Genomic DNA, 23,287 nt, shown 5'->3' with positions numbered 1-23,287 from the left:
CTCTCGTCCTTCGCCCACCCCCTCCCGCCCCCGCGGGGCAGCGCCTCGGTGCGCCTGCTTGGCAGTTAGCCCATTAGATCTCTTACTATTGATCCGTTTCTGAGCAAAAGCTGACAGCACCCCCCTTCCGGGCTCCCCACGTTCCCATTCCCCGCGCCCCCCTCCAGGCAGTCCTGGCCTGCGCCTCCTCCCACCCCCCACGCGGGCCGCACCGAGGTCTCGCCTTCACGAAGGACAAGAACAAATGTAATTAAAGCGACCGGCAAGGGGGGTGCGCCCCCACCAACGCGGGCACGAGCTAGGGTCCCAGCGGCCGGTGGCGGGCCTGCCACCTCCCTCCCCCGTCCCCGCCCCCTGGAGCGGGAGCATTTGGGTTGAGCTGCGCCTGTCCTATAAATCCACATATAATTCTCGCCTTTCCTGTTCAGCTAAGGAAAATAAACGTGTAAGGCTGTTTCTGGGAGCCCAGCTCAGGGACCGCTCTAAATTCTCCTCTTATTGAGTCGGGGCTGGAAATCATTCAGCTCGGCGGCGCGCCCCAGAACCACCCCCAACCCCCGCTCCGGCTCGCGCCCGCGCCCGCCGCGCACACGCACGCGCGCACACGGAAGGCAGGCTCAGGGTATATAAATATCTCCAGCTCTCCCCATAGCTGGGCAGATTTATTCCGCTGCCAAGCCTGCAGAAAATTGACTTGTTCATGGAGGCGGCTATTGACACATCACCGGGGGGAGGGTTAGGGGAGAAAGCAGTGGAGCCGGCGCCCCTCCATTATACGTTAATGTAATCAGCAGTGTGCGAAATGACTGCGCGGAAAATAGCATCACTGACATTTATATTAGAGGATATTGATGGCAGGAGCTGTGACCGCATCACTCTGCCTCCCGTTTCCACGGATTGACACAGGAGCCTCTTGTTGGCTCCATCCACGCTCGCCTCCCCTCCCCCTCCCCCTCCCGCCCTCTCTATGTCTCCACCCACTCTGTGTCTTTCCAGCTCTCCCCCTCTCCTCGTCTCACCCCCACCCTCCCTATTCACTCTTTGATCACTCATTTTCCAAATAATTCTTGAGCACCTACTGGGTGCCAGGCGCAAGGGTCTCTCCCTATGCCTCCTCTCCCTAGGTTTCTCCCTCCCCCTCTCCCCCACCGTGCCCTTGCCCTCTTTCTCCCTCCTCCCCAGCTCTGCCTCTCCCCTCCCCCTGCCTTGGCTCGATGGCTGGACCGCTGCTGTCACAGCAGATAGATAATTGAAAAATGGGCCTCACCTTTGCAGCCAGCAGGAGTGGTTCAGGCAGTTACCGCCGGGGTTACCTACTCCATCTCAGGCCCAGGCTCCAAAAGAGATTCTGAGGAAATTGGATTTTACATGGATGTTTTATTCGAGCAGAGGCTTTAGTGTATATAAATACAGGCGAGGAGGCCTTGGCGGCAAGGATGAGTGAGGACAGACAATCCCGCCTGGGGCCTCCAGGCTCAGGGGAGGCAGGCGGGCCATGTGCTCAGCTCCGGGTCCCAGACCTGGACATCAGCGCATTCCCCCTCATCATCTGGGACTGAAAGAGGTTAATGCTTCTGAACAGCTCCTCAAAAGCTGTCTTGGGAATAAAAAAGTGTGTGGTTGCTGAGAACTCAGGACAGTATACTGAGAAAAGAAGGAAATACACTGGAGAAGTCTGAAGACTGATTTTTTTTTTTTTTTTTTGAGACAGAGTTTCACTCTTGTTGCTTAGGCTGGAGTGCAATGGCATGGTCTCCGCTCACTGCAACCTCCGTCTCCCGAGTTCAAGCGATTCTCCTGCCTCAGCCTCCCGAGTAACTGGGATTCCAGGAACGTGCCACCACACTCGGCTAATTTTGTATTTTTAGTAGAGACAGGGTTTCTCCATGTTGGTCAGCCTGGTCCCGAACTCCCGACCTCAGGTGATCTACCTGCCTCAGCCTCCCAAAGTGCTGTGATTGTAGGTGTGAGCCACAGTTCCCGGCTGAGGACTGATTCTTTCAATAAATATTTATTGAACCTTTAACTTTTGAAGTGTTGAGTTTGAGGCACAGGAGTGAGTAAGTTATGGCTGCTGCCTTCAAGAACAATCTAATAGTTTGGAGAATGACACTGGGAGTTTCCTTTTTTTTTTTTTCCCAGAGATGAGGGTCTCCCTATGTTGCCCAGGCTGGACTCGAACTCCTGGTCCAAAGCAATTTTCTTGTCTCAGCCTCCCATCTAGGGTTTCTGGTTATGGATAAGGAAAGGGAGAGTGAGAAAGCAGATGCTGAGATTGCTTTTCTAGGGAGTGACCAGCTGGGGAGCTTGAATGAAGAGGCAGAAGGGAAAGTGGTCTGACTGGGGAGATAAAGGACCTAACTCTCCAGTCCGCTCTCTGAGCCTGGTTAGCAAAGCATCTAGAGAACTTGGACAATGGTGGACAATGAATCTATAGGCAAGATCACATCCTGGTGAGATTCTCTGGAGGGCCAGGATGAAGGATCATTGAAGACCAAGGTGAGGCCCTCCAGAGAGACCAGGTAGAAGGTGGGAAGAGGGCCTTTGTGGGAGGCCTAAATTGAAGGCACTTGGGCAAATGAGGGGCATCAGAAGACCAGGGAGATAGGATGTGGGTGTGGAGTGGGAGGAGGCAATGCCTGGGGACCTAGGATAAAGATTCTTTTGGCTGGACATGGTGGCTCACGCCTATAATCCCAGCACTTTGGGAGGCCAAGGAGAGTGGGTCACCTGATGTCACGAGTTCGAGACCAGCCTAGCTTACATGGTGAAACCCCGTTTCTACTAAAAATACAAAAATTAGCTGGGCATGGTGGCACACACCTGTAATCCCAGCTACTCAAGAGGCTGAGGCAGGAGAATTGCTTGAACCTGGGAGGCGGAGTTTGCAGTGAGCTGAGATCGTACCACTGCAATCCAGCTTAGGCAACAAGAGCAAAACTCCGTCTTAAAAAAAAAAAAAAAAAAAAAAAGATTCTTCCAGGGCCTGAATGTCCCCTACCCCACAGGAAGGTCTACATTTCATTCCTGGGCAGGGTCTTTTCTGTGCCCTGTTTGATCTCTGATTAGAGTCTATGTGGCTGACAGGTGCAGCGCAAATCATTTCTGTTCCTTGGAAGGAGAGTCATGAGCCATCCCATGATTAAAGGACTGGAATGAAGGTGAGTGGACCCAGGCTCAGACTGCTCACTGAAGGGGTAGGGGCTTCTTCTGAGCTCAGAAAAGAGACAACAGCTGCCTTATCCCAGCCATATCACTGAAAGCTGGACTGTTCCTCCCCCAGAGCAACATTACAAAAACCCCCTTGTCCTCTGCCACATTGTTATACTGTTACATCATCAGCCTTTGGGGGCAGGACAGGTGCTGGATAGATGATGGCCGTCCCTCCAGCTGCCCCACACACATCCCAGGCACTCCCAGATGGCACACTGGGAACTCCAGTCCAGCTGTAGGATGGGAGTATTCTGGGGTAACTGGACTCCCTCTCAGAACTCTCCCTGTCTAACTGCCATCAGCATCTTCCCTCTCACCTACAGATTTCATTCATCCTAACAGCTCAGTGGAAAGGGAGTCCCTTTCCAGCCATCAGGGAGCCAGAACACTCCCACTTACCTTAGTTACCTGTGCCACCTCCTTCCCTTTGCCCTCAGTGAACCATAGGAACTCATGTCCTCACTATCTGTCTCCCAGATCAATTCCTGTATTTGTCTTCCTTTCCTGGCGACTCATTTGAAACATGGACCCAGAGATTCTGGTCTTGCTCCTAGCTTAGGACCCTGCTGTGGTGTTTGTTTCCCTCCAAAATTCATATTGAATCTGAATCCCCAAAGCAATAGTATTAAGAGGTGGGGCCTTTAGGAGGTGCTTCGGTCGTGCCCTCACAGATAATATTAGTGCCCTCATAAAAGGGCTTGAGGGAGTTGTTTGCCACTTTTCCCTCTTCTGTCGTGTGAGAATGCAGCAAGAGATGCCAACTACGAAGCAGAGAGATATCCTTTACCAGACACCAAATCTCCTGGCCCCTTGACCTTGGACTTTCCGCCTCCAGAACTGTGAAAAACAAATTATTATTATTATTATTATTATTATTATAGAATCTCACTTGGTAACCCAGGCTGGAGTGCAGCGGCGTAGTCTCAGCTCATGGCAACCTCTACCTCCTGGCCTCAAGCAAACCTTCCACCTCAACCTCCCGAGTAGCTGGGACTACAGGCACCTGCTACCACAGCTGGCTAATTTTTTTGTACTTTTTGTAGAGATGGGCTTTACCATGTTGCTCAGGCTGGCCTCAAATTCCTGGGCTCAAGCAATCCTCCCACAGTACTTGGATTACAAGCGTGCGTCACCACGCCTGGCCTGAATTTCTATTATTTATAAATTATCCAGTGTCAGGTATTTTGTTATGGCTGCAGAAATGGATTAAGACAGACCCCTTCAACAGGATGGTGGTGAGAACATGAGTGCATGCACATGTGCTCCCTTGAGCATTGCATACCCAGGGAATAAGGGACACCATTCAAAGAACCGCACTTGTCTCACCTTGCCATCCAATTTAGGAAATTGACATTCATTAGAAAAATAAAGGAGCAGCCAGGGAAGTGGCTTCCCACAGTGGGAAGGACGCCCCTCAAGGCTTTATGAAAGTGGGCTTCTGGGGAGTCATTCCTCCAGGATCATCTGCCCGATAAGCCATCAGAGAAGACTCAGGGAAATGGGAGGTTGAAGGTACTGGAAAACGGAGCCATATATAATTCAATCATTTCTTGAGATTCGGAGTCTGTCCTTTCCCTCTCCCTATGTAGAGGCCAGGTAGAGGTAGGGTGCAAAGGAGAATGAACCTTTGAAAGGTGGCTACTCTGCTTCTGAGGAGCAAAGGAAGCCAGCAGGAGTTGGGAAGTTAAGGTCTAGGTGGAGAAGCCAAACTTGGCAGGGGAGTGTTTCCAACTTTAGCCACAAAGCCAATCTTAGCTGTGTGACTGAGGTGAAAGTCACTTTACCACTCTGGGCTTCAGGTTCCTCCACTGTAAAATGAGAAAAAATAGATTTATTTCCGTTCTAGTTTCTGTGATTCTAAAATGATGGCTGAGTATGATTGGAGAGTCCAGGGTTAGGATGAAAGAAGGAATTTCAGGGCTGAAGATCCAGATTCTTCCAAGAGGGATGAAGAGAGGTAATTGCAGGGCCAGTGGGGCCTGACATTCCTCAGAAGACTGTTGGTGGCTGGGAACCTGCCAGGGCCAGGACAAAATCAGCCTGGCCCTGGGGCAGAGAGAAGGCAGGGGTCAATCTAGAAAGCATGCTACCTAAATTGTCTCAAACTCAGACTCTTTGCTCAGAATGTAGCTCACACAGCCCAGAGATCATGGGTAGAAACTCCAAGTGGCCAGGCAGGTGTCCATCAACCCAAGCAACAGAAAATCTGTGCACTCTCACGTTCTGTGCTTTAGAAGGGAATGAGTGGGAGGTGAGGGTCTTTGCTTTGTTTCCCCAGAGTTCCCTAATACCGTTTCCTGCTTGAGAAATGTTAGCATCACCTTGGCTGTTAGGATGGAGAAGGGATCAGGATGCCCCTAGTGGTGGAGATTGGTGGTTGGCAGAGGCGGCACCCCCTCAAGACTTACTAGAGGAGCACCGGATAAAATGTGAAGCAGTTGGAGGGAGGCCAAGGGGCACAGAGCCTAATGGAGGCAATCCCTCTGCCCTGTCTTGACTCAGGGCAAGATGAAACAGGGCACGTGGCCAGGGAGAGTTAGAGCAGAAAGCTGACTTGGAGGATAAATCCCTGGAGGGAAAAGACTAGAAGCCCAGAGCACAGGCAGCCGGCAGGCAGCAGGCAGGAGAGGAGAGGTGACAAGGGAGGGAAGATATCCCTTTCCACGGATGTGCCTTGGCCCCTGCCCAGGCAAAGAGGGGCAGATTTTCCGTCTTGTCCCAAGCCCCTGCATCTGCCACCTTGTTTACCTCCTGCCTATTTATAGTTGCAAATTCCAAGCCTGGCATGGGACTCTGCGATTTATATGACTATAAACCTTCAAAGGGCACTGAGGGCTGGCAGGGAATGGATAAAGACAAGGGCAGTCCTCCCAAGGTCAAAATATTCAGTCTCCTACCCCCACTGACCTGACATCTTACCTACTGACAACAGGTTGTGAGGCAAGGTTCAGACAAATAAGAAAATGGGTAGGAAGCCACAGTCGCCGCTGACTCTTCCTACCCTAAGCTTGTCCAGTTTAGGATTTAGAGCAAGGCAGAGCGTGTCCTGGGTCCTGGAACATGGAGAGGGAAAACAAGAAAAAAAAAAAAAAAATAGAGCAAGACAGAGAGAACTTGTTTTAGTCTCCCTGGCCCCTTTTGGGAGGGGTAGGGAAGCTCAGTGTGGGAGAGTGGATCTCACCAAGGATAATTGAATTTGGAGAGAGTGGGTGAGTCCAGGCTTTCGAGGGAGAGGATAAATGGGGATCAGCAGCCCAACTCCCACCTACCCTGTCCACTTAACAGGAGCAGGAAGAAGAATGAGACCTGGAGCACTCCTGGCCTCTGGCTTCCTTCTGGGGGTGTCTTTGGAGGCCTGAGTGGCTCACTTCTTATTCAGAACAGGGTGCACTGGTTTACCCAATGCCTGGGTGCCCAGTCACCATAGAATTCTGCTAGCGCAGCTCATAGGCCAGATCCTTGCCTTTAGAGGCACCCCCTCCTCAGCCTCTGGATGACCCTCTGCTTGAATTCATCTCCCTCTCTATTTTCTCTTGACCTCCAGCCCCCCATGTGTAGTCACCTTACTGCTCCCCACAAAGTGCCCCTTGCTTTGCCCCTGCGCCCTCAGCTGACTATCACAGCCTCCTGCTCTGCTCTTCCCTACAAGCCCACCACACTGGTCCCCACTCCATGATTTGTCATATGTAGCTCAGCTCTGTGTGTGTGTGCACGCATGCGCGTGCACATGCATGCATGTTTGTGGATGCATGTGTAAGAATGTGCCAAACAGTTATGAACATGAAGGAGGGGGGAACCCGAAATGGCTTTCTCCTTGACTTTTTTGTTATTTTCCCATCAACCTCCAGTCTGCTAGACTAAGTCTAAGGACTTAGGGATGGGAAATGTCTCTCTTAGAGTCAATGTGACCCACTGGCCATTTCTGACCCTCTTTTACAGCTCCCCCCTCCATCATCTGGGGTCTCAAGCCCCTCACCACTAGACTAAGCCTGGTGAGAGGCAGACAGAGCTGAGGGTCAGGGATTGCTCAGTTGGGATCAGTCCTCTGGCAGGGGAGGGCACTCAGTCAACAGAGACTCCCATCTGGCTTTGGGCTTGGTCTTGGCCCTAGGTAAAGTCATATAGGGAAAGGAGGAGGCCACAGGACATGAGCCAATTCTTGGTCTTCTCCTCTCTCCTACCTTCCCAGCCAAGCCTATCCTTGGGGGCAGGGATGCAAATGAGTAAACCAAGTCAAAGTCCCATCCTTCTCTAAGAAGAGAGAGAGAATAGAGAAGATGTCAGAGAGCCCCTTTTGCTCACCAACTAGTCTTTTTTTTTTTTTTTTTTTTTTTTAAGAGACAGGTTCTCGCTCTGTCCCTCAGGCTAGAGTGCAGCAGCATGATCATAGCTCACTGCAGCCTCTGCCTCCTGCGCTCAAGCAATCCTTCTGCCTGAGCCTCTTGACTAGCTAGAACTACAGGTATGCACCGCCACATCTGGCTAATTTTTTCTTTTCTTCTTCTTCTTTTTTTTGTAGAAACAGGATCTCACTATGTTGATCTGGCTGGTCTTGAACTTGTGGCCTCAAGCAGTCTGCCCACCTCAGCCTTCCAAAGTACTGGGCTTACAGGCATAAGCCACTACACCGGACTCATAGTGTATTTTTTTTTTTTTTTTGAGACGGAGTCTAGTTCTGTCGCCCAGGCTGGAGTGCAGTGGCGCGATCTCGGCTCACTGCAAGCTCCACCTCCTGAGTTTACGCCATTCTCCTGGCTCAGCCTCCCGAGTAGCTGGGACTACAGGTGCCCACCACCGCGCCCGGCTAATTTTTTGTATTTTTAGTAGAGACGGGGTTTCACTGTGATCTCGATCTCCTGACCTCGTGATCCGCCTGCCTCGGCCTCCCAAAGTGCTGGGATTACAGGCGTGAGCCACCGCGCCCGGCGTAGTGTATTTTTTATCTAGTGCTTTCTCTGTGGTGGGAGAGGGGGTACAGGAGGCATTGTCAGTTATGAAGATGGTGTCTGGGATACTTTATTTTATTTTTTTATTATTATTTGTTTCGAGACAGAGTCTTGCTCTGTCGCCCAGGCTGGAGTTCAGTGGCACAATCGCAGCTCACTGCAACCTCTGCCTCCTGGGTTCAAGTAATTCTCCTGCCTCAGCCTCCTGAATAGCTGGGATTACAGGCATATGCCACCACACCCGGCTACTTTTTGTATTTTTAGTAGAAATGGGGTTTCACCGTGTTGGCCAGGCTGGTCTCAAACTCCTGACCTCAGGTGATCCACCCGCCTCGGCCTCCCAAAGTGCTGGGATTATAGGCATGAGCCACCTCGCCCAGCTTGGAATACTTAACTATATGCCAACTTGACTGGGCTATAAGGGATGCCCAGATAGCTGGGAAAACATTATTTCTGGATGTATCTGTGGAGGGAGTTTCTGGAATCAGTAGGTTGAGTAAGGAAGACTCACACTCACCACTGTGGGTGGGCATCATTCAATCTGTTGATGGCCTGAATAGAAGAAAAAGGGAGGGTGAATTTGCTCTCTGCTTGATCTAGACCATCCATTTCCTCTTGTCTTATGATTTGACATTGTTGGTTTTGGGGGCTTGGGACTTGGACCAAAACTTATACATCAGCACCACTCCTCCCAACAGTTCTCAGACCTCTGGGCTTGGACTGGAACTATACCACTCGCTTTCCTGGGCCTCTAGCTTGCAGCACATCATGAGATTTTTAGCCTCCATAATTGTGTGAATCAATCATTCATAATAAATCCCTTTATCTACCTTCTTCCTTCCTTCCTTCTCTTTCTTTCCGTCTTTCTTTTTTTCCTCTTTCTCTTTCTTTCTGTTTCTATCTCTCTTTCTCTCCCTCTTTCTCTCCTTCTCTCTTTTCTTTTCTCTCTTTCTCTTTCTCCTCTTTCTGTATCTCTTTCTATCTCTCTCTCTTTCTCTCCTCTCCTCCTCTTTCTCTTTCTTTTCTTTTATTTTCTTTCTTTCTTTCTTTCTTTCTTTCTCTTTCTTCCTTTCTTTTTCTTTCTTCCTTTCTTTCTCTCTCTCTCTTTCCTTTCTTTTCCTTTCTCTCTTTCTCCTATTGGTCTGTTTCTCTGGAAAACTCTGACTCATACAGTGTATGAGGACCTGGGGAGAAATCAAGGACATAGATGGAGGTGAGGTGCAGTGAAGAGAAGCCAGGAGGACTTGCAGAGGGGCTGGCAGCAGGGCAGAGCTCACCTTCATGCCCTCTCCAGAGGGAGGCAGCAGAGGACCATGGGAATTGCCCCATCCAGCATTAGCAGTTCAGTTCCCTTTGTGTCACTGTCTACCATGGAGCCCATATCTAGGGACTCACCTTGTTTGAATGTTTCTACACTTTTAGCCCCTGCCCCAAGGAGAGATGCCTTGAGAAAGTCAGCCTTGATTTAGTCCGTCCCAAGCCCCTCTCTTCATTCCTATGTAGGGGCTTCTCTCCTTTGTGTCTAGAGCTTAGAAAACATATTTTTGTCCACTCCCCACCTCCTTACATTCCTCAACCTCCCCAACTCCCTACCTCCTACATGTCCTTGGAGTCCATGATCCAGCCCAGATTCACTACCCTGGAGAGGCCCGGTCTCTCTGCCCTGTGGCCATGCTGAGCCATGACCGTGACAACTAGACATTGTTAGCATCTGACCCCCATCATCCCTAGGGAGTTTCCAATAAGGGACCATACTCCTAATGTCTTCTTTTCCCTACCCCCATTTAGGCACTCACCAGGCCTACTTCCTGGATATGAGGACCAGGTCTGGCCCTGGAGATGCACGAGAAGATGGTCCTGTGCTGGGGACCAGGCTAGCAGTGGGGCAGCAGCTAGGTGGAGGAGATCTGAGGTGTGGCCTTGAGTGTGATGAAAAACCAATGCCTCATAACCTAGTAACTTACCCCTCCCTGCCAACATGGCACATCTGTGGTCCCTCAGCCTGGTTGGAAGTGGGGTGGTGAGGAGTTGGGGGGCACAGGTAGATGGAAGGTGGGGAATGGGGTGGGAGGGCACAGGTCAAGGGAACAAATATATCATTTGTTCAAAGCTCAAAGTTAGGAAACTGGAAGCAACCTAGAGGCTTCAAAGTTAAATCCTGGAGCAGAGAGAACATCTCCTGTGCATCGGGTAGAGGGAGCTAGGGACAGAATGGCCTTGGTTTGAGGACGATCTTATCAAAAACGAAGCTAAGAGTGACCAGCTTTTAGAGACCAAAGAGGGCCAATGGGTTCCTTCTGAACTCTTACTGGGATGGGAGTGGCTGAGAGAGCTGTAGACCTGAATCCTGGGGAGCACAGCTGAGATCCCAGCAGAAAGGAGCCCATGTGTTAGTAACCACTATAGCCACAAGAAAGTCAGGGTCAGGGAGTGGTGGATTACTACTCGTCTCTCTTGTCCAGTCTCCTATCATTGACTCCAAGACATCTGGGTCTCAGAGAGTCCAAGATGCAAGGCAGGCAGATACCTTACAGATCACCTGGCCTAGCACTCATTGTATAGATAAAGAAGACTCAGAGGGGATAGGAAGGATCCTGACTGTACCACCCACCATGTCAAGTCATCTACCAGCTTCGTTCTAAGACTTCAATTTGACCTTATCCTATGGAACTCCAGGCTTATCTGCCTGCCTGATAGATTCCTCCCCAGATTAAGTGTTCCCTCCACCCACATTGTTGCTCTATGTTTGGACCCCTCCAGATAGGCCTGATGGAGGAGCCCTGATTGGAAAATCTCCCCTCCCCTTTCCTGTCTGAGAATAGAGCGTCTTAGGGTGCTCCCTTTGCAACTTGAGATGTCACTGTCTTTCTATTACAATGTCTTTTCCACTCTGCCTCTCCCTTTCTCTTGCTCTTCTCCAAACCCTATCCCCTCCACCCCCACCTGCCATCCCTCTTCTAGATCGAGCCCCAGAACCGCTGAGATGAATCTCTGCAGCTTTGTGGTTCTGGGCTGTGTTCTTCGTAATTGAGTTGTGCTCCGTAGTCGTGATGGGGGAGGGTGGCGCTGGCTGCCAGTAGGTCCAGTCCTCCTTCTGCTAGCTTAGCCCCTTCCACTGTGATCCAGCAGAGAGGGTGAGGAGGAGAGAGCTGGGGATGCTTCCTCTTCCCCAGCCCTCCTTCTCCAGCTATCTATCTCCCCCTCTCCCCCTCCCTGCTTCATCTCCAGCACAAATCACATGGTGACAGCCACATCCAACCTTTGGGGAAGGGTTTGTAAATGTGTCTTCCTTAGCTGTGATCTCCAAATTGTTCCTTTTATTGCATTTGTCACGGTGAAGATTAAAGTCCCTGGGTGGCCTGCACCACAAATCACAAAGCCTGCTCAGGGAGCGACTGCAGGTTGGGAACTGATGGAGGGGTCTGGGCCCTGCTACAGGGTGTGCATGCATGTGTATACTCACAAACACCTGATCCCATGTGTGATGAGGACTTGTACTTAGGAATGGAAAGATGTGCTGCTGATATTGTCCTTCTGAGTTGTTACCCCCCTTTATAGCACAGTTTTTGACCTCTTCCTCCAGGCTGTCTTCCAGGATCTCCCTGCCCAATCTGTGGTTGGCATCACCATCTACATTGCTCTTTCCCATCTCTTCCATTGCGGGGAGGGAAAGTTGTGGTCACATCAGAGATATTTCAGGATATCCCTCTGGATCTCTGGTCACATTGATCTCTAGATCACATCCTAGATGCGCTCTGTCGCCCAGGATGGGGTGCAGTGGCACGATCTTGGCTCACTGCAGCCTCAACATCCTAGGCTCAAGTGATCCTTCTGCCTCAGCTCCCCCAAGTAGCTAGGACTAAAAGTGTGCACCACCATGCCCAGCTAAACATCCTGGCAGCACTCTGAATGGATCAAGGACAGTTTGGGCCCAGAGCTCCCAAGGGACTCACATCCAGGCCCCAGAAGAACAGCTGATCTTACCCTGTCCCAGCACCCCCATATCCTGACTTTCTTTCTTATCCTGGGACACAACTGGGTGCAGAGGGGGCACAGCTGACACGGAGGAAACACCGCTGAGGAACCGAGAGGACAAAAGCTCCCTTGTACATGTGCACTGAAAACAGCCCCCTTATGAGGTGGGCTTCCTGCCTGTCCCTCATCCACATTCATAACATTCAAATTTATGCTGTAATCTCCACCGCTCCATATGTATGAGCCTTTGATGGGTGTTTGGGTTTATGGGATGCACCCGGCCCTCCGTTCCCTCACCCACCCACCGCCTCCAACCACTGCAAAGATGCTCGTACATAATTGACATCGGCAGATTCTTTCATTATACAAGATTTAGCATCTGCTCAGGGATCGCTTGCTCCTCACTCACTATAGATGACTTTTCCCCGTGTTTCCTATTATCAATTCAAATTAGCCCCATTTCCCCACCCGACCAGTACAGCGTTTACACTTGACAGTGAGGAAACAGCAAGGCTATAATGGGCTCCTCAATTATTTAGGCCCAGGTAGGCCAGGACCCAGAAAGCCTTGACAAGGGGATATGCTGAGATGGGGTCCTTGTAGAGGGGAGGATAGGGCGGCAACTACTTTGTCCCTGTTTGGCCTTATAGCCCTCTACCCTCTCACTTTCCACCTTGGGACCCCTCCCTTCCCCGCCCACACACACATAGGTCTCTAAGGGGCAAGACAGTCCCTTCCTGCCCCCATCCTCAGCAGCAGCTCTCTCCCCCTCCATCCCGTATTTGCTCCACATGAGTACCCAATGGGCCACTGGCTAAACCAAAGAAGGGGTCATTAGCACCTGCCAGGCTACCCTTCCCCTGAAGACGTCCCTGTCTGAAGGTTCATCTCTCTCCATGAGGGTGTGAGGTGGTGCCCCAGGATTTCAGAGATCAGCAGAAGAGTCAGAAATCCAGCTGTAGAGCCCTAGGAAGAGAGAGATAAAGCAGGCCCAGATACAGAGAGACACACATGAGAGCCTGAGGGAGCCGAGAGTGTCACCGCTGGGGTTTCGGGAGAAGGCACAGGCAAGAAGAAAGGCTTGGGCAAGGCCCCCTGTTAGGCACACGGACTGTGCAGAGCTGTAATTAGGTCAGTTCTGCCCACCTACTGCTCTGCTATTCCAGGCCTAGCCTCCTGTAATAGCTCTTGGGCCCAGTAGCTATTCAGGAATCAGGGGCTCTCCCGAGCTCACTAAATGGCCTAAGTACAGGGGCAGAAGCTCCTGGTCAGCACCGAAGCCCTAATCCCTCCTTCCCATCAACCCTCCTTTCATCTGAAGCAGGGCCCCAGGCAGTCAGCTCAGCTCAGCAGAGCCCTATGCCCACTTCTGCATCCCACTCCTGTCCCCTTCCTCAGCTCAGATCAGGTTCCAAAGGCAGCGATGGGGAGGTGACAAGCAGGGGTCGGAGAGGCTCTGGGATTAGCAGTGTCTTTCCCATGCTCGGCTTCTTCAGAATCAAAGAATTCCTCCGTCTGATTGGATTTACCCTAAGTCACAGGCGTGTGGGACCTTCCTTCCCTCAGCAACAGCTGGAAACAGCCCTAAATATGATTAATTAACGCCATAAAAAGCCCTGGACACAATTAAGATTTATGTGTATGCGTGTGTGTGTGTATGTGCACGCATGTGTGCGTGTGTTGCAGGGGAGTGGGTTGTGGGGGGTACTTGAGTGGGGGGAGCACGGGTGGATTACCAACCACCTCCAGGGCCCTCGGGGGGGAGTGGAATGACATGTCCTCAGAGACATTGCTTTGACATCCATACCAGGCAGGGGTCATTTTATCCAGCCTCCAGCTTTTGAGCAGATTAGCCTTTCTGTGTCCCAGGGGCAGGGGCTATTTTCTTTTCTCTCTTCTCTGGCCAGCGAGGGGAGTTGGGGGTGGTTCTGGGGCAGGTGCCTCAACTTTCCTCCACCACAGCAGAATATTCTCCCTCAAACCTCAATTCCTTTTGCTGGGTCACTCTAGGAATCAGGGACACATACACAGTCCCCAAACATAGCTGCACTGACAAAGCCCAAATGGGACACAAAATAGGAACCTCAGAGGAATCTGAAGAAATTAGCTGCCAGACAAACCTCCCGCCCTTGGAGACAGCTCAGTTTCATCCTCAAAGACTCATGTCTCCAAGACAAGACAGAGGTCCTTGGACTTTCTCCTCACCTCTAAGATGACAAAATCTTATTTGTTGGGCTGTCTACTGCCTCCTGGCCCACCCCCATGTGATTGGGTACTCGTTCTCTAATGTGGTTACATCCCAGCTTCAAAAAGACACTGGTGATGATCGACATTATTTATAATCATGGAAAGGAAAGGGACAGGAGCACAGAAAACGCCAGTGAATCATTCAGAAATCAGTTATCAGGATCTTTGCAAGAGTCTTGGATTTTAATTTATTTTCTTTTATTTATTGCATTTGATTGATCTACTTCTGTTTTGCTGAAATGACTAAGCCTAGGAAGAGGTTGCTTAGGTTCTAGCCCTGATGGCCAAAGAGGAAATATACCAGAAAGAGCATGGAAAATCCCAGACTCTACATCCCCTCTTGGGATCCTTCTGGGGTCAATGGCCTGAGTACCTGGGGCTTCTGCTTTATGGCATGGTCCCCCAGGGAGGAACCCAGGAGGTCTTGAGGATGCCTAGGTATTCCCTGGGAGAGGAGCTTCACACATCCTGGTGGAGTTACTAACAAACATGGATTAAATCGCTGGCACTAGAGTTCAACTTCCTAATATCAAGGCTAAGTAGGGCCAAGGGAGTGTGTAGATTCTCTGTGCCACTTGTCTCCATGAAGAGGATCACCCTTGCCTGGAGGCAGGAGAATGGCAGAGATGAACTTTCAGTGATTTTTTCTAGGACCCTGAGATTTTAGGAGCTTTTGTGGAATTCCTGAATTTTTAGCTGATGACTGAGTAGAGGAGCTAAGTTCTACTCCAGGGCTCCAGAGTGAAAGGTGTGCCTTAAAGAGGGGAAAGGGGAATCAACTTTCCCCAGAAGCTCCAGTACAGGCTTGTTGTGAGGATCAAAAAAGCAGGAGGGTATGTCCGGGGGTCCCCAGATGCATGTGTGATGGTGCTACTACAGGGGTCAGCTGTTCAGAGTACCCCACCGCCACCATTTCCACTCACACCCTTTGGGTTCTATACAGTTCCACTCCTATCACCTCTCGGTCTTATGGCTAAGATCAAATGTAGTATGTTTTTACCAGCTTAACATCTGATATATCCTCTATCTGAGGACAATAAATTAAATGGGTTTTTGGAGCAGGGGGATAGAAAAGGAGCTTTCTCCATCCACTCCTATACATCAACCTGGTATTGCAGGACCTCCAGGAATGGTGCATCACCAGAGGGCAAGAGAGAGTTCCACTCCCAGAGAGAGGGGTGAGGGGATGAGACGGTGTGAGCAGCAGACTTGGTGCCAGTGAGCAAACAAGGAAGAGGAGGCAAGAGGTGGGAGGCTGGCAGGAGGTGGACAGGAAGGCAGGCTGCCTGGAGATGGGCCACTCCTTGTGAGTGTTCTTGTGCTTTCTTTACAGACTCTCTACTCCTTTGGGGCGTGGTATTGGTATACTTGCAGATGGCTCTGCCCATCCTTATGGGTCAGTGTATCTGCACGTGTGTTATCTCTCTACTCTGTGATAGTACTTGGTGACCATGTGGCTGAGGATACCTGTGTGAAGAACAAGAAACTAGGGGGTTGCCCAAAGAGCACTTGGGTGTTTGGTTTGATAGCACAGTGTTTAAAACAAACATGAAATTGAATACCTTTAGGAAAACGTGCTTCTCAGGTGCAGCCACAGACCCTGCCACTCTACTGCATTTCACTACTTGTGTCACTTTTATAATCTGCCTAGCACTCAAGTCTTGACTCTGTGATCTCTTGAAGAAAAGGAGACAGGCCTCTATTTGTCCATCAGTTGGCTTCTGAATCATTAACTTCCCTCAGAGATAATGGCTGGGGTCCAGCCACCAGCTTCTCTGGGACTGAAGGGTACTGGAAGCCACCTTTTTTTTTTTTTTCTGAGTCAAAAACATCTGTACAAGGGAAGTAAACAAGTCCCAACCTTCCACGAGAGAAATGTCCAAGATCATATAGTGATACTAGCCTCCAGGCTGCCTCCGTGGGACTCCAAAACCCCTATTTTGCACACTGCCTCTTCCTTCATCAAGTGGGTTTGAGCTGAGGCTGAGATATTAGCTAGAACGAGAACAAGCCCAGAGACCCTGAGGGACACACTTGTTTCCAACTGGTGTGTCCTGGACATGGGCCCCTGCCAGAGGATGGAAAGGGATTTGGCCTGACATGCTGTTGGGATGGCCCTTGGGTAGACTCCTTGCTCAGTCCATTGTGTAGCCTCTCAGGTAGGCAGAGCCCTCCTTCCTGCCCAGCATCATCATATCACCACCCTGCCCCGTCCGCCATCTCCCTGGGAGAAAGGGAAGTTTGGAGGCCAAAAGGAGGATCGATTCTATTTTGTTTTGGAAGCTTGGAAGAGTAGCTGGAAAACATGTGGGGCTTGGTTTGAGGCTGGGGACAGGGCTGGCTCTTAGTGCCTGCTTCATCCTTGCAATCAGTTTTCCAGAACTCTCAGTGGAGCTTATAGGGTCAGGCTCTACCACAGGGGACCCATACTAAGATCATATCTATCCTGGGATGCCCCCACATAGGCAGCAGCTTCTAAAACATGAATCTTGATATAAGCCTTTTACTTGACTTCTAAGAAGCTTAGGATGGTGATGGGAATGTAAGAAAGGGTAACCTTTGTAAGGGAGCTGATCTTTTATAGCTGCTGTTTACTGAGTGTCATATTTTGAGGTTTTTTTTTTTAAGTTTTTTTGTCATTTATTTTGTGTCAGACAGTGAACTGAACCTTTTACTTACTTTATTTCATTAAATGTTTATAACCGTCCGGTGAGGTAGGTGGTATTATCTCCTATTGCTCAGATAAGGAGATTGAGAATCTAAGATAAGGAGATTGAGAATCTAAGAGGTTAAAAACCAGTCCAAGACCACATAGCTATTAACTGGGGAATCTGGCTGTTTCCACTCAAGGGCACTACCTTCCTCAATCAATACAAAACCTGAGGTCAGTGAGTAAGGTGGGGGTAGGGTAGGGTTACCAGATTTAGTAAATAAAAATACAGGATGCCCAATTAAATTTGAATTTCAGACAAACAACAAATAGTTAAGTATAAATACATCCCAAATAGTGTGTGGGATATACTTACACTAAAAATTTGTTGTCTGAAATTCAAATTTAATCAGGTGTCCTGTATTTTATCTGGCACTTCTTGATGGGAAGTGGGGTGAGGGCCTGGCCCAGCTCTGCCCCCATTTCCTAAGAAACTTCCTGAGAGGTACAGGCCTCAAGTACGGGATGGTCTGAGCTCAATCAGATTGTGCAGGCTGTGCTGAGAGCCCTTTTCTCCCTTCCTGAGTGTGGCTAGGAAGAGGCTGGGCTTGGAGTCTGGGCTACCCTGTCCAGCCTCCCAGGCTTTGTGCTGAGGACGTCAGAGATCACACCCATTTACCAATCAAAAGGGATTTTTCATCCCAGCACTAGGCTGCTCAACCACAAGTGGTGCACCAGCACAGACATTTGGCCGGGTGCGGTGGCTTACGCCTGTAATCCCAACACTTTGGGAGGCCTAGGCGGGCGGATCACCTGAGGTCAGGAGTTGGAGACTAGCCTGGCCAGCATGGTGAAACCCCGTGTTTACTAAAAATACAAAATTAGCCGGGTGTGGTGGCGCACGCCTTTAATCTCAACTACTCTGGAGGCTGAGGCAGGAGAATCACTTGAACCCGGGAGGCGGAGGTTGCTGTGAGATGAGATCTATTGCATTACAGCCTGGGCAAAGAGTGAAACTCCATCTCAAAAAAAAAAAAAAAGCTTCAAGCTGTCGGCATGGGAAGAAATGAAACCTTCCTGGCATTCATTGTACGATTTAGCACTGAATTAGACCGTGCGGGTGAGGGTGGAGTCAATCCGGTCAAGGTTTAGTAAGGTCTAGCCCAGCCCTGCCTTTGGGGCACCAGCTTCTTCTATTTTCCCTTCCGGGGACTCTAACTCTGGGCGGGCCTGAGGCGGGGCAGATGGTAGGAGGGGCTCTTTCTGACCCCTAAATCCCCAAGCTCTCCAGCCCCCCGCTGCCCCACCCGCGTCAGGCCTCGGGCTGGGCTCAGGCCCCAGGCGCTGCCCCGGCTCCCTCTCTGGTTCCTGGCCTCCGTCCTCCGCAGCTGAGCCCCGCTCGGCTCCACCCCAGGCTCCATCGCCTGCTCTATCGCTGGCTCCCGATCCGGCTCCGGTTCCCACTCCCGGCCCGGTGTGCTCAGCTTGCTCGGGGCGTCTCCCTACTGAAGAATTATGTTGCATAAAGCAGGCGCCACCATCTTGAACTGGCAGTGAACTTTGCTTTCTACATATAAATACAGATAGCAATCACACCCCAATCAGCGCAGAGGCTTCAGGGCATCATCTCAGCAACTCTAACTTTCCCATTACGATAATGTGATTTTCACTCAGTCTATAATATCAACAGCCATGAATAAAGCAACTGGCTCTTTCTGTCTCTCTCTTCCCTCCCCCCTTTCTCTGCCTCTCTCCCACCCACCTCAGTGTTTCTTTTCCTCCACACCCTCCTCTTCTGTCTCTCTGCAACCCCTCCTGGTGATCTCTGAGTCTCTGAGCACCTCCGCCTTCCTCTCCCACTACCTCTTTCTCCCCCTCATCCTCTGGGACTCACATTCCCTAAATACTAATGGCAGGGATTTGCTGTGCCCCATGGCTCAGTTAAGTTCTGCTCCCCAGCTCTGCCATCATCTGCCTTTGCCTGAAGGTGAGAAACTGCGGAGTGGGGGTGGGGTGGCCAGCTAGGCTTTCCGGGAGGGTGAGGAGCAGGGAGGCGACTCTGCTCCTTCCCTTCTCTCTCCCTCTTTCCTTAGGTACCAGGAGGGCTCTCTGCTAGGATTCCCACCAAGAATGCCAAAGCCAGAGGCTTAGGGACCAAAGGACCCAGAAGGGAGATCTGAAAAAATTCCTGCTTAGGGGCGGGTCCTGGAGGCTCTGATTTTTCTGAGTATTGAGGGACCTAAATTCAACCAGATTCCAAATGCCAGAAGATTGTGAGTAGATACAGCTGGTGAGAGGGTGCTCTGGAGACGCCTGCAGAAAAGAGAGGAAACTGGCCCAGCGTCCTAGGGACACTTCTGAGTACCGCTCGGTCCTGAGCCTGAGGGCAGTCCAGACTGGAACTGCCTTTGTCAGGACATGTAAAGGCCCGCAGATCCTTGATCAAGGTGTCAGCCACTTTGTTGGAGCTCCTGGAAAGGGCTTCTCTTTCCTTCATGGACATTCTCCAGGTTGGTAGTGGTGCTGGCGGGGGAATTTTCTGTGCCTTTGGTCATTCATGTATCTATGCCCCCTGAGTTTGTATGCCAGTTCTTTTAAACTAGCATTGGGATCGTGGACAGTGCTCTTAACTTCTCTAAGCCTCAGTGTCCTCTTCTATAAAACGGGCATAATAATATACCTACTGAACAAAATAATGTATGTCACAGTGCTCAGCACATTGTTAAATGTTCAATAACTGTTAGCAATTATTACTATCAGCAATTATTGAATAATCATCTGCTATGTCTGTGACACAGGGCACCATGGAGGTTAGGAGCCTGGGGTTTGGAGACAGATGATCTGAGTTTGAATCCTGCTTAGCGCTTATTAGCTTTGTGGTCTTGGAAAAGTCACAGCCTCTCTGAGACTCAGTTTCCTCATCTGTAACAGGAATAATAATAGTCCCTACTTCATAGGGTTGTTGTGAGGGTTACTCAGGCACATCTGATGCTTGGCACGGTGTTGATATGTGACACGAGCTCTCGAATATTTCCAATTAAGAGTCAGTCACTGTGGATCCAGCCATGAGTAAGGCCAACACTGTCCTGGCTGTCCTGGAGACCACACTCTCTCTGTGGGTTATAGTCTGGGCCCCTGGCATTTTCTAAGGCAAGTGTCCACTAATGGCCTTGTCTTTTCACTCCTGTGGAGGATGAGGACTTGCTTCAATTTCCCTGGCTATAAGAACTGCAACCTTTTCAGTTGCCCTCCTTTCTGAGGTTGGAGCTAGGACTCCTGCCCAGCCCCTTTCCTGGATGACGAGAGAAGGTGACCCTTGAATGTGCTCTCTTAGGCAGGGGAGACAAATTAGAATCACATCCTCATTCTGTCCATTTCTGTAGCTCTAAGTGTTTGGGGGTCAGTTTGCTTGCTTACTTTTAGTTTCTCTTGGTTTCTCTCTGAAGGCTCCTTTGGAGCCATTCCAAGCTCATTTCATGTGAAAGAAGAGAAAGAAGACTCTACTCACCTCAGCTGGGCCAGGAGGGGCCTCGGGAGTGTGGCAGTGAGAGCTCGCAGCTCTGGGGCCTAGAGAGCCAGTATCACTGAGGCGGACTCAGGGAGGAAGCTAGGGGTAGCATGGCTGGCAAGTGGCAGGTTTGGGTCTCTTCCCTAATACTTAGCCTCTCTCCCCTGGCTCCAGGAGGAAAGAAGCTACCCTTCAAAATCCAGAGCCATAAGCCAACATTTTTTTTTTTTTTTAAGACAGATTCTCGCTCTGTCACCCAGCCTGGAGTACAGTGGTACGATCTCAGCTCACTGCAACCTCCACCTCCCAGGTTCAAGTGATTCTCCTGCCTCAGCTACACGAGGGACTACAGGCTTGTGCCACTATGTCCAGCTAATTTTTGTATTTTTAGTAGAGACCATGTTTCGCCATGTTGGCCGGGCTGGTCTCAAACTCCTGACCTCAGGTGATCCACCCGCCTGGGCCCCCAAAAATGCTGGGATTACAGGCATAAGCCACCGTACCCAGCCAACCAACACATTATTAACCAAGTGCTATAGCTAAGGGAACTGAATCGCCTGTAAACTCATGACAGAATGCGGAGTCTGGTCTCCTCCCTATGCCTAACTCCACTGCTCACAGACAGGGTCCATGCCTTCCAGGTGATCATTGCCCAATATTGGGGGACAGGCATGAGAACATGGAAGTGAAGCAGAGTGAGAGACACTTATAGAGGTAACTACAGGCTGCAGCAGCGCAGAAAAAGAGTGGTCATTTCAGTCTGAAGAGCCAGGTGACACTTCATAGAGGAGATGGCGCTCCAGTTAACATAAATATGGGCAAAATGGGATGGGCAAAGAAAAGGAAAGGCATTCAAGCAGGGGGAATAGCATGTTCAAAAGCCTTGAGGTGTGGAACAGCCTGGCACATCTGGAGAACTCCACTGAAGTACAGAGGAGGGCATAGGGAGGGTACATTGGGAGAGAGGCCAGCAGAAGGAGAAAGAGAGTAAAGGGCTGTGCCAAGGAGTTAGGCTGTCACCCTGTGAGCTGGGGGCCACTGAAGGGCTTTCACATGGAGTGAGCTGCATTTCAGAAAAATAGCTCTGAGGATGATACAGAGAATGGGGGAAGGGTGCAACCGGAAACATTGGAGACCAGGAGACCAGGGAGGAGGTTTTTTTTTCCCCAGGCTGGAGTGCAATGGTAGGATCTCAGCTCACTGCAACTTCCGCCTCCTGGATTCAAGATATTCTCCTCTCTCAGCCTCCTGAGTAGCTGGAATTACAGGCGTCCACCACCAGGCCTGGCTAATTTTTTGTATTTTTGGTAGAAACAGGGTTTCACCATGTTGGCCAGGCTGGTCTTGAACTCCTGACCTCAGATGATCCACCTGCCTCAGCCTCCCAGAGTGCTGGGATTACAGATGTAAGCCACTGTGCCTGACCTTTTTTTTTTTTTTTGATGTGGAGTCTTGCTCTTTGGCCCAGGCTGGAGTGCAATGACACGATCTTGGCTCACTGCAACCTCTGCCTCCTAGGTTCAAGCGATTCTCCTGCCTCAGCCTCCTGAGTAGCTGGGATTACAGGCATGCACCACCATGCCTGGCTAATTTTTGTATTTTTAGTAGAGACAGGGTTTCACCATGTTGGCCAGACTGGTCTCAAACTTCTGACCTCAGGTGATCCACCCCCCTTAGCCTCCCAAAGTGTTGGAATTACAGGTATAAGTCACCACACCCAGCCAAGGGAGACGGTTCTTACAACTGTGCAGGCAAGAGACATGGAGGACCCGAGTTATGGCAATGGTGGTGGGAACACCGAGGAGTGACAGACTAGATAAGGCCTCTGAAAGAATGGACAGGATTTTGTGCTTGATTGGATGTGGGAGCTGACTGAGGAGAAGACTCCTGGATGGCCACCAGGTTCTTGCCTTGGACGAACGGTGAGATGATGACAGAGATGGAGAATAGAAGTGGTGGAATAGATTTGGGGAGAGTGCAGAAATACTAAGATCTGATTGAGACACGTACTTTAAGAGTCTGGGGTATATCTCAATAAAGATATCCAGGAGATTAAGAGAATTGAAGAACTTTATCTCCGTACACCTGAAGTCTGGTAGGGAGTTGGAAATACATGTGTGGCCTTCAAAAGAGTTTTGGGCTGGGTGCAGTGGCTCATGCCTGTAATCCCAACACTTTGGGAGACCAAGGCGAGTGGATCACTTGAAGTCAGGAGCTCGAGACTAGCCTGGCCAACATAGTGAAACTCTGTCTCTATTAAAAATACAAAAAAAAATTAGCCCAGTGTGGTGGTGCGTGCCTGTAGTTCCAGCTACTGGGGAAGCTGAGGCAGGAGAATTGCTTGAATCCGGGAGGCAGAGGTTGCAGTGAGCGGAGATCCCGCCACTGCACTCCAGCCTGGGTGACAGAGTGAAACTCTGTCTCAAAAAAAAAAAAAAAAAGAGTTTAGTCAGGGTATGTGGATTTGAGGGTTACTAGCAGATAGATGGTAATTAAGGCCATGGGAAGGAGGTTGTTTACTTGGGAAAGACAAGTTTGAAGAGGCTTAAGAGTAGAGGTCTTAGGGAATGTCCACATTTAAAGGAGTGATTCTCAACCTTAGTAGCACATTTGGATGAAATGGGGAGCTTGAAAAACACCAGTGTTGGCAGGGGACAGTGGCTCACACCTGTAATCCCAGCACTTTGGGAGGTGAGGCGGGTGGATCACGAGGTCAGGAGCTCGAGACCATCTTGGCTAACAGGGTGA

General features: G+C 50.3%; 1 non-coding gene across 1 annotated transcript; it reads left to right on the top strand.

Annotated features, from left to right (window-relative positions):
* The first annotated feature begins 15,334 nt into the window (after positions 1–15,334).
* LOC116269633 lies at positions 15,335–15,524 on the top strand. The gene has a single exon (XR_004177248.1). It is a non-coding gene; the product is annotated as a U2 spliceosomal RNA (small nuclear RNA).
* The last annotated feature ends 7,763 nt before the right edge of the window (positions 15,525–23,287 follow it).

Source organism: Papio anubis, chromosome 11 (genome assembly GCF_008728515.1).
Source record: "Papio anubis isolate 15944 chromosome 11, Panubis1.0, whole genome shotgun sequence".
Lineage (NCBI taxonomy): Eukaryota > Metazoa > Chordata > Mammalia > Primates > Cercopithecidae > Papio > Papio anubis.
This window is presented reverse-complemented; position numbering and strand designations above follow the sequence as displayed.